The sequence below is a fragment of the Haplochromis burtoni genome, unplaced genomic scaffold (assembly GCF_018398535.1).
Source record: "Haplochromis burtoni strain Fernald_Lab_line unplaced genomic scaffold, NCSU_Asbu1 Contig_90, whole genome shotgun sequence".
Classification (NCBI taxonomy): domain Eukaryota; kingdom Metazoa; phylum Chordata; class Actinopteri; order Cichliformes; family Cichlidae; genus Haplochromis; species Haplochromis burtoni.
Window position 1 is genome coordinate 207,982 of NW_024582451.1, and position 9,457 is coordinate 217,438.

At 41.4% G+C, this 9,457-nt stretch overlaps 1 long non-coding RNA gene across 2 annotated transcripts in view; it reads right to left on the reverse strand.

Annotated features, from left to right (window-relative positions):
* Positions 1-302: 302 nt before the first annotated feature.
* LOC121814828 overlaps positions 303-9,457 on the reverse strand; it is an 11,134-nt gene continuing 1,979 nt past the window's right edge. For both annotated transcript variants that reach the window (XR_006054595.1, XR_006054594.1), the window contains 3 exons: positions 9,146-9,200; positions 6,480-6,739; positions 303-912 (listed from right to left, as the gene is read on the reverse strand). This is a non-coding gene — a long non-coding RNA (uncharacterized LOC121814828). The remainder of the gene's footprint in view (positions 913-6,479; positions 6,740-9,145; positions 9,201-9,457) is intronic.

The following is a 9,457-nucleotide window of genomic DNA, read 5'->3' on the forward strand; positions in this document are numbered from 1 at the left end:
AATTTGTGTTCAACGCTTCGTACCTACATATCTGCGCTTTTTAAATAAACATTACGCACTTACTTATTAGACATAATGTTGATGGACATAAATGTCAAAGAACTTACTTGATGCTTGCAGCGCAGGTAAAATTAAAAACATTTGTCATTGCACTAAAATATCAAATTTAGCTTGTTTCAAGTAATCCAGCCAAACTGATTGTCGACAGTTTGATTGAAACAAAGTTTTACATGAGACAAATTTATTTTAAGGTTAAAAAAATAAGAAAATAATGAGAAGAAAGAAATGTCAATTCTATTCTTAATGTTAAAATCCTCATCTAAAGAGGGATAAATTGCTAGCATTACTATTAATAATTATACTATTTCATATTTACTAGTTTTTGTTTGTATTTTTCCTTTTTCTCTAATTTCCAGAAATATACATAAATCTCAGTGATGAGGCGATGGATTTATTTTGGTGTGTTTGTGTGTGTGTGAGGGAATAATCTAAGCTGTGACCTACATTAAAATCTAGCGCAGATGTTTCCTGAACAGATGCGCAGAGCCTCTCTAAACACACACACACACACACAGTCCACTGTAGCATCCTTCAATCTGAGTTTCCGCTTCACAGTATTCAAGAGTCTGTTTGTTTACTTCATTCAGAGTCATCTGTCTTCTTGTTTCTCTTTGTCGTCAGACTGATAACGACGTTCTCGGGCGCACAGGGACCTCTGCGTCCTTTAACAAGTCCAGGCAGTTTTAACCGTCCACTGTCAGGTTGTCCACTGACAGAAGTTGTTACTGTGTTTGCTTTCTAACAACGGCTAACAACGGTGGTTGATGATGTTGTAGTCCTGTGTGAAACGGGCGTCATCACTGACTCAGAGTCTTTTAGTTGGTGTCTCCCAACGCGAGGCAGATTTGAAGCCTTAAAAGAAGAGATGGAGAGGACGTTAGGAATAGCCCAGTAATGATGTACACATCAGTATACGTAAAGACAAAATATATATATATATATAGGTGTTCATAAGTTTCTGTTGTTATAACAGGAGAAACTGAATATTTTTACCACCAATTGCTCAGATTTAACTGTGTTCTAGTTTACTGCATATACAGTTTGGTTTCCTGCAAGGGTATATGTCCATTTTTCTACACATTTTGTGATGCTGGAGATGTTGTTGATCTGGAGGAGCTGAAGGCAGATTTTCAGGATCAGATCATGTGCAGAGACTCGAGCATTTGTAGGGCTCTGAGCTAAGCCTGACATTAATTATCACAGAGCTCAGCGTTACTGTATTGCCTTCTACGCTATACTGTAAGCTCCCAATCATGCTGCTCATAGATGGTACAATGATAGCAGAAGGAACACACACACACACACACAATCAACCCCTGACAGACAAGAAAAATTCCCTGCAACCCCCAAAACACCCAAACTGCAAAACAATCAAGCTAAACACAAGCTGCTGTTCCAATCATGAACACAACATCTCCTTTCCTTTCCTCCATCATCCCACCATCTTTGTTTCACCCCACAAAGTGTTTTTTTTCCCACGCTTTATTTTTCTCTGTCCTGTTTGTAGCCAGAGAGGAGGAGGAGTGGTGGTGGCTTGAGAAGGTGGAGAATGATGGGGGTAGTGGTGGAGTGTGTGTGTGTGTGTGTGTGTGTATATGGGGGGTGGGGGGGACTGATGAGGTCGTCATGGCAACCCCACATTGGCATGCCCCTGATTGGAGTATGTGGTGGCTAATTATTCAGTGCATATGCTTAAAAAAAAACAATAAAGTAGGACGTATTGAAATGCAGAGCCGAGCATCGCATTGTGTGTGATTAACATATGAGCCCAGCGCCGCTTTTGAAGAGAGGAGCCTCGTTTCCAGCACTTAGTGTATAGCCAACATGCGATTTTAGTGACGCAGTGGTGATGTTTTTAGTAACATTTGATCCGTATGTTTAATTTTTTTTTCAGTTTATGTTAAAAAAAAAATCACATCTGCAGTCATTTAATCGTTAACTTTGGTGACCCTTCTTCATCTTATTGGATAGCGGCATCTAAACAAATGCACGGGAAGGTTAATACTTGTGTATGATGTGATGATCAAGCCAAACTTTACATTGAGGCTGAAACAAACAAACAAACAAGAACAGCATGCTAATGGCCCTTTGAGCGCTGGCATGGCAGGCGCAGTATATATATGTGTGTGTGTGTGTGTGTCAGAGGCAATGGGGATGGAGGGTTTGCTGTGTGAAAGAAACCAAAAGGGTATGGGTTTGTAGGAGGGGGGGTTACGGTAACAATGGCCGGCATTGTTTACCAATCTCCCTCGTCCATTAATCAGGACGATCCGGCTCTAATTGGCGTTTTGGTTAAGCTGGTCTCCAGACCCCCGTTCCCTCCACTGGCCTAAATAATGGCGTTACGCCACAAGTGCCGCCACACATTGGGGAGGACAATGTGTCGCTTGTGTGAGGGCCCAGGATAGGATCCCCACCCTCTTCTCTTCCCCTCCTTTCTTCGTGCCCCCTGCGCCCCCCAAAATAAACCTTACATAGAAACACAAAGAAGGCCTCTCACTATTGAGATCTCACTGTCGCAGGCTCCCCTCTCCCTGTCTGTCTGCCCCCCCACACCCAATCCGACTTCACTCCCCCCTCCTCTGATTTTTTTTCTCACCCGCTACAGTTTTCAACATATAGGAGCTTTATTCTTTCCTGCCAGCTTTAGCTTTAGAGTTGTGGGCTCAGTGATCAGGTAGAAAAACCACATGGGAGGCAATGATTTAAATTCCTGTTAAACTATTTGAATGAATTTACACTGTCCTGTGAACTCCTCTTGACTCCAAATTAAGGGATTGTTCACATGTTCACACTTCAGTATGTGACCTCTTTAGACGCAAATACTGGTGATCAAAGCATACTTGCAAACCCCCCAAAAAAGTAAAACATAAGACTAACATTGCATAATCTTACTGAAAAGCACCACATTTTGATGCAAATTCGAGGTAATTAAGTGTGTTTTTTAATAAAATCTCAAATGCTAGAGCTCCCTTCCTTTTTAGAAATCAGTGTAAGTTAATTAAATTGTCAGATAATTCATGTGGCTACACACCAGCTCATGGATTGTATGCTTGTAATGCTAAAAATAAATAACAAGCCAGAGGAGCTAATATGAACGTAATCTGAGAGCTTCATTTGCGAGCAACAAATGAACAAAACAGAGGTGATATTTTGGGTTATTTATGTCCGTTATTTAGGTTAATTTGCATGTTTCTTCAAAAAATCGGTGCAGCAACACCATTTCTTTGTCAGGCTTTCACACCACAGGGGTTAACTGCTTGTCTGAAGGTTGAGATATTTCTCAGATCCTGTCAAAACCCAATGGTTGGCATCATAATGCATCTTCGTGAAGCCAGAAAAGACAGCATGACCTTTCATCAAATCCGGACAAATTGCGACGTGACGTGTCGTTTAAGGGTTTGAGGTCTTAATTTCCACAAGGAGCGTGCTTTCGTCTGCGAGCCAAATAGGAAATGTGCTGCACATGTGTGAAAACTGTTAAGTGTGAGATTTATGAAGAATGCTGTGTTGCTAATTATGGCTCCTCGAGGGTGTGAGGGAGCATGTAGGTGTTTTTGGGTTTTTTTCTTCTTCTTCACATCATCAAATGAAGCTGTCTGCACGTGCACGCGGCACAAAAACCACGTGGATGTTCCACATGCAGAAATACCACCACTGGTGCAAATGATAACTCTTTGTAATCACAAAAAAAAAAAGCGCTGGTATAATTTAATGTTGCCGAAGCAAAGCAATCCTAAGAGTTTTCCGCAAAATGGTCGGTCTGCAGCGTGACGACGGGCACAGCGAAAAAGCGACGCGGGAACCGCAGCTGCCCCTAAAAATGCCATCTTGTCGACACTCAAAAGCCACGGGCAGCGCGCTTTCCTCCTATCTCATCCCTTCCTGCATGTCTCTTGGGGCGATCTCTACAATTAACACACTGGCAGTAATTAACACTGTCTTGAGGCGACCAATGGCGCGGAAACGATCGGGACCAACATGAAGTGGGGGGAAGGTGCAGCGCTGGCTGTTCACCGCTCAGCTGCCATTTTGTGCCAGTCTTAACACCTAAGATGGTGGCAGGACTGTGACTTGCCGTGTGGAAGAGGAGGACAAACTGGCACGGGAGGGGTCGGAGAAGAGGAGGATTATGGGATTGAAGAGGGAGTCTCTTATTTTCACTCTTGTAGTCGGTGCATTGCTGAACGGTTACCAAGAGAGGTAGGGAAGGAGAAAGAGGCATGATCGGCAGATAGCTGCCCTACACGCACCGCACATAGAGGAGCAATTCTCCCACACATGGACGCACAAAGACGCACACTCACATCACAGAGGAAGAATAAAGTGTTTGTACAGTGTGGACGCCAAACACAACACCCTGTGTTGGTCTGCTCGTTAAAGAAAAGAAAAAAAACGTGTCATTTACATGTGCTTAATATACACAGCACACATGTGCCCATGCATGAACACACACACACACACAAACAACACAGCCGTTCTCATGGTATGGTCTGCCCCTGAGCATGCAAATGACATTCATTATGCAAATGCATACAAATCAGAACCAACCATCTGAGAATCGAAGCTGGGAAAAACCACAAAGAATAAAATTAAATGAAGAGGGGGGGGAGTGGAGGGGTGCTGTTTTGGGTGGGGGGTTACAAAAGTAAGACGGAGCGTGGTGGTGAAAGTGGAGAAAGTACAGTGCGGTCAACCAAAAATAGACAATATAAGCTGCTTCATTAGGCCACAGATACCCAAAGCTGGATAAAAGTCGGTTTTCCGTGTGCAGATGCCAACGAACTCGTACATTTCAGGATCGGCTCAGTAAAGAGGATCTTCCCCAGCAGCCTCATGACTGCTGACGAGGCCCAGATAAACATGCTTTGTGCTTTGTTACATTAATGAAGTCGCGATGGAGCGTAAGAGGTTTGAGAGGAGATGCTGTACATGTGGCTTTAAAGATTTCTATTAAGTATTTCGACAGAGTTACACCAAAGGTGGGATGAGGCATGCGCACACATACACACACATCATCTTTCCTCACTGCCCCTCACTGCTGCCTTGTTTGTGACCATTTCTTTCCTTTAGCAGAAGATCAGCTGCAGAGTGGCATCAACTGGAGTGGAAATGATCCAAATGATGGCAAAGTGCCGCTAATTGCCTCTCAAGGTGGTCTTTGTTTTGTTTCACCTCTCTCGCCACAGCCGCTGCCTCTATAGGACGAGCTCTCTAAAACCCCAGAAGGGCTGCAATTACATTATCAGCCTTTATGAAATGAATCATCCAAACTATTAAAAAAGAGAAATGAAGCCAAACACTGATGAGTCTGAATCTCTCGGCTGGAGATTAGTTTCTGTATTCATGTTCAAAAAATACACGCTGAATAAATGAAAAAGGCCATTATGGGAGGGTGATTGGGAGATACCAACATGTTCTCCTCCCAGGGTGTCACATGCAGCTGGTGCTGCAGGGATCTAACCCAGCCTGGCAGGTGTGTGAATCAAACACCTCTACTATGACCACTGCGACAGAAACACCACATTTGTGCAGATTATCTGGTACAGCTGAGCAAACTCAGCTACCCAAACTGAACAATTGTTTTTGTTTTAGGGTTTTTAAAAAGACTTATGGTCTAAAATGTGCTTATTTTTTTAAATAACTAGATTATTGAGCTAAATTGCTGAGTTTATTCTCACAGCCAAAAACCCTTAAAGCACCTGGCAAAGAAACTTGATTTCACAAGAAACTCGACTGGATCTGACTTCTGATCGAGTGGAGAAAAGAAGACAAAAATGCTGCTATATTACTGCGGACCCGTAATTAGCAGTTTGGGATTGGCCACAAAAAGATTTGAGATAATGAAGCTATCTGAAAAGGTGAAACTAACCCTGGAAAGTGGCTTGTCCTGAAGCGTCAGCATCAGCTGTTTGGAAAGAGTTTGCAAAACAATTTCTTGCAGAGACTCTGAATACATTTAAATTGATCTCAATCGCTTTGGACTTCCTAAAATTGAGGAACACCAATTAAGATCTTTTACTTTCCTAGAGGAAAAGTTCGTTATGGATGTAAATCTGTAAGATCGTTTTGCCAATTTTGGGGCTAATGAGTCATTTTACAGTTCACTGTGAATTCAAGTTCACATTTGGCAAGGACAAGAGAAACCTAAATGTTGCACTCACTCCTGAATGTCAGTCGGAGCTACAGAACGAGAATATCCACGCACTCACTCACCAACCAGCACGAGAACAACTGCAGCAGCACAGGCTACACCCACCACTGTACTATTGCAATTGTTTGTATTGACAACAAGCAGATCTCAGGCATTTTGTGCAAATCAAACACTTACTGTCTTTTTTGCCTCCAGATCCTCCATGAGACACAACACCCCCCTCACCCCCCCTTCTCGTTAGCCCTTATGTAACACAGCATCATACCTTCACGTCATCGCTTAGCAGGATCTTTTGTCCACCTCCCGTCCTCCCGTGCTGCTTCTTTATGTCTCATTTCTGTTGTTTCCTTTTTCCTGTGCAGGCGTGTAATGGGATTCTTGTTACTTTCGGTTATCTAGCTTTATGAAGAATGTACGTCACTCATACAGCTAGATAACCAAAGATAACAGACAACCCCTCAGGCCTGCGGACACCGCTCTCCTCCAGCAACGCGCAGACACACACACACACAACCTCTGATACACCTGTGAGGACAAACAGCGACAGGGGAAAATGCATTAAAGAGCTAATTCAGCAAGACAAAGCTAATTTCCTCCGCCTGCTGCACCGCACGCATTCCAGAGGTGGAAATAATGATAATAATAGTCATATATCTGGAGTGTTAATTGATCACATGGTGTTAAAAACACCTCAGTAAAACGATATGAAAAACAAAGCATGACTAAAGATTCACAGGGGATTCTGCTGGGAAAGCACATTTTCCGAGCTATTAAGTGTTTTTTATATGACTGAAATGTGAGCGTATTCTTTGAGGAATTCAACACAAAGCGTTACAGCCGGCCATCCAGTGAGCTAAAGACAACAACAGTAAAAGTCTTTACGAGGGGGACGGAAGCAGGATGTAAAAATAGCCCTGAGGTGAGTCATACACACAAATATCTTTCATAGGGTCCTAAAGGGAAATCCAGAGAAAAATAAGCATATTTGTTTGTCTTACAGCAGGTAAACACAAAGGTGTGTAAAGTCTTACATGGAATTATTGTAATCCTTAAATTGGTATTCATTATTGTGAAAGAAAGCATTTTCAAGCTGGTGTTAAAATCGAAAACTGTGGCTGAACATTACTAAAATATTACTAATGCAAACTTCCACAGCCTTAAAATATTTCCTGGTGACTTTTGTTTAAAAGAAGTGAAAAATCACTCCTGTCTTATGTAAATATCTACAATCTACCAGCTATAGAACAAACAAACAAAAGCTTTACAAGAAGGTTAAAGGCTTAAAAAATATAAGGGAAAAAAAAATCTAAAGACACTGTTGAATGTGTGGTTTTTATTTAATTATTATTTAGAACCATTAACATCAGACTCCACGTTTTTTATTATTTAAAATAATAGAAGATACAGCCTGTGTGTGACATCCTCCACTGATTTATTTATTTATGGAGTTTTGCTGTCATCATTTTAATAATATTTCTAGATCATTTTGTGAAATAACAGAATAGTCACATAATTATCCAAATGCATAACATCGCATCTCTTTTTAACATTACACTGTAAATTAAAAAAAGAAAAAAAGGTTTTCAATATTTTTTCATGAAGTCTTTGTTGTGTGTGGGGGTTTTTTAATTGGCTTTTAGCGAGAAAGCGAGGATGACGTCACAGGCATCGCTGGCTTTCAATTAATGCGTTAGCAGCGAGGTGTGATGCCTAATTAACACACACGCGCGTACACACTCAGACACGCTATTATGGGGAAGATGTTCTTTGATGCAACATCGTGAAAATAGGCCACAGCTCCCGTCCTCACATCAGAGTCCGCAAAACACACAAAGAGCAGAGCAAACAGGGTGTTTGTTTGCCGGGGTTTTTTATTAAAATAAAAATAAACATGCTTTACGTTTTATTTTGCCCCTGCTCCAAGAGATTTCCGGTAAATGAAGAGAAGTTTTGGATTTTTTGGGGGGATTTTTTGGGGGGATTTTTTTTTTTTTCTCCAGGGGCATCACTGGTGGAGATATAGTGTGGAGGCCGTGACGTGTTAAACATCACTTCGAGGTTCTCTCACCTATACAGCGTGGTTTTTTGATTGTGATTCATTCTCTCCGCTCCATCTGCTGTGTGTGTGTGTGTGTGTGTGTGTGTGTGTGTGTGTGTGTGTGTGTGTGTGTGTGTGTGTCTGAATAATCGTAATATTCCACTTCCTTGTTAGCTGCACTGTGTGTATGTCGGATTTCTGTCTGTAGTAACACCTGTGACAAAATCATTTACCTGTCACCTGACAGAGAGGAAAAATTATTTTTATTATTTTTGTTTTTGATAAATAATTCTATTTTAAAATGTTAATATTTTCATTTCAAGTGTATTGTCTAGATTTCTATGTTGGGTGTTAATTAAAGATATCCACACAGGGTTTATGATTTTAAGCAGCTGGACAATAATTAACTTTTTTTTTATTATTTTAATTAAATATTTTAATCGGCTATATGTATTCATTTACTGTTTATGTAGGCAGCGCATGGGCTGATGCATCGTTTAAAGAGGCAAAAAGAGATAGTTTCATTCAAATAGGTTTTCTGTCCCTGAAGGGAAATTACACTGAAGTTTCTGTTAGAGGTAACTTGGCGGCGATGCTGTATAAAATGTTCTGCTTTAACAGATTTCTGGGACCATAAAAGGCTGTAAATGATGAAAATTTGTGCTTCCCTAAAGATTGTTTTTTTGTTGTTGTTTGTTGTTGTTGGGGGGTTTTTTTGGGGGGATTCCAAGAATCACCGCGTTGCTGCTGCTGCGGATCTTTCGTTTAGGTGTTGGTGAAGAAGATAAACAGACGGGTTTTTTTTTTTTTAACGTTTTTCTTAAACTGCAATCCAGTTTAAATCACCTGCAGAGTCATCGGGAAGTGAAGATGGTGGAATCATTTATATTCACCTGAAGGTTGGAGAAGAGCCTGGAGTTCCTTTCTGATGTTTTTAAATGTGAGTTTCTGCAGAAAAAAATGTTAAAGAAAATCAGTTATTTGAATAAAACTACGACAAATGTAATAATAACGGGCTGACTTTGAACTCAATTCCACCACGTGAATGGGATCCCTCTCCTCACTCTGTCGTTGGAAAATCCCTGGAAAGCACCCTAGGTGGGAAATCTGCCTACTCGGCTCCTGACAGCTACAAACTCGGCCTGTGTGTGTGTGTGTGTGTGTGTGTGTGTGTGTGTGTGTGTGTGTGTGTGTGTGTGTGTGTG